The sequence below is a fragment of the Acyrthosiphon pisum genome, chromosome A1 (assembly GCF_005508785.2).
Source record: "Acyrthosiphon pisum isolate AL4f chromosome A1, pea_aphid_22Mar2018_4r6ur, whole genome shotgun sequence".
In the NCBI taxonomy this organism is placed as follows: domain Eukaryota; kingdom Metazoa; phylum Arthropoda; class Insecta; order Hemiptera; family Aphididae; genus Acyrthosiphon; species Acyrthosiphon pisum.
The window spans coordinates 36,077,090-36,079,556 of NC_042494.1; positions in this window are offsets into that span (position 1 = coordinate 36,077,090).

Consider the following 2,467-nt stretch of genomic DNA (forward strand, 5'->3'; position numbering starts at 1 on the left):
GTACTTACATTAAATATTTAAAAATCCGTCGTTCGAGGTTGTTGTACACAAAGTTAAGGATGATATTAAAATGTTACCTTGTGTATGTGAGTTGTTTGAATCACGACGTCACGTTAAATTAAATACTAATAGGCAATAACTATCAAAGTTTGTATTATTTGTTAATCGTCGACCGTCGTTATCAACGCGGTGTCGGTATCCGAGAAATAGCAATATTTATGAGCTAAAAATAGTTACCAGTCTATTGGTTACCACTATTATTGTCTATTAGCATATTGTTCTGTGCTATTAGTCTAAGTTTTGGTATCGACGACAATAACATTGAATCTAATTTAACAAGTACGATATAGTGATTTAAAATCCAAACATTCAGGCTTCGTTAGTAATGTAAAATAACGATTGATAAAAAATATATATAGTTATTGTTTTAGAGACTTATTATGAACACGTCTTGTAGTTTAATTTACAAAAAACTGAAATTCAATTAATAATATTATGTTATGTGTATGTATATTCCTTATAATTAATTGTTATTAATTTTTTTTTTTTTACATTAGGGTGTGTCTTGGCACACCTGGCACACCCTGTAAATCCGCCTATGGGAGACAACAAATGCGGGTTTGGCGTCCTCTTAATTACAATTCACACTTCAAAACCGTGGGGACTTGAGTAACTGATCCTTCCCTTTTTAAAGTGAAATGAAAATTAAGGCTTTAATTCGGACCTGTAAAAATTTCTCATATTTTAAATAAAATAATATCATTACTATCAATATTATCAGAATAATATTGAATTATTCAAAGTATTTCAATACCTATATAAAAATAAAGTTTTGGACAATTATAATTTATTAAATATTACTTTATTTAAGTAATATTTAAATTTATAGAAAAATGTTGTTTTTTAACGACTTAAAGTTATGAACAAAAACTAATTCCAAGAAATTTAAAAGTTTAATAATTTGTATTACGTAAAAATTAATATTTAATATCGAATTGTCATCCATTGACTATATACTTGTATATTTACCCAGTTATAAAAATTATATTAATATTTAATATATTATATAATATAATATTTATTTTTATTGATAATATAGTATTACGCCCTATAAAATTGGAATCAGTACAAGTTCTTACAACATTATAAATTTATTAGCTAAGATAATTATAGAATGTTATAACTGCATAATATTAATAACAATACAAGCTGAATGAACGCCACTGATCAAGATCAGGGTGGTTATGTTTAAAACGTTTGTTTAAAACACGTTTATAACATCACAAAAAAAACATATTGATTTTATTTGAAACGTTTTAAACATCAATACAAAACATGTGTTTAAAACAATATTTTTAGTAAATTTTAAATCAAAATAACCTATGGATTTTTTCTACTCTGCGGGATACTTTTTTTTTAATGATTTTTTTGTTGAAAATCAACGATTTCAACATTAAAAACGATGGCATCCAAAGAAATAGGGCCAATTGTTGTAGATAAAATTCTATAACTTAAAATAAGCTCTACTACACGCATATTATTTTGATCGCACATTCGCACCATATCAGCTTCAAAATCTACACGAGTATGAATAACAAATAAGTCTAAAAAAAAAGGTGTCCTGTAACTTGTAAGTAAGACTTAATAATAATAATAGCACAATGACTTGATGACTGTCGAGGGATGCTACCTATAACCTATCTATTCACTATTGACAAACATATAGAACCCCTTAATTATATTTAAAATGTATTATATATTTACACTTATACTTTATAGTACCATACGTTCATACACATTACTACCATACCATCACATCACTCATTGCTTCATTATCATTATCTGTAATAATTAATAATATAAATGTTTTTCTGTTAATTTATCTAGTTTTAGTTTACTCAAATCTGTACTTACATGATGTAAGTTACATTCATCTTATTTAATGACATTACATTAATGTATAATATACTGTATACCAAATTGTAAGAAGCCGTTCGGCGTTTAATTTTATAATAAATAAATAAAATATTATTTAGGTACTATTAAGTACTAACCTAACATAATACATGGTTAAAGATTTGGTAATAGGTAAAATAAGACACAAAATAACAATACTAATAAGTAAAAACAAAAAGAAATGTATTTGTTGGTCTTTCAAAATCAATATAAAATTACAAAATTAATCATCAGTCTTTTGTTAGTTGTTACTATAAGCTAATAGTTAACTTTAAAATAAACTGAGCAAATAGGTAACAAAATAAAACATAGTTGGTAGGTATCACTTATACAATATAACAACAAAAAAACAAAATTAAACTTTTTACTTTTTAAAGTTTAAAACTGTGTTAAACTTCGATTACTAAAATATCCCGCAAAAATCATTACCTAATTTACTATTATCATTTATAGGATTTTATTAATAGATTTTTTTACATGTTTTAAACATGTAAAAAAACAATCTTTAAAA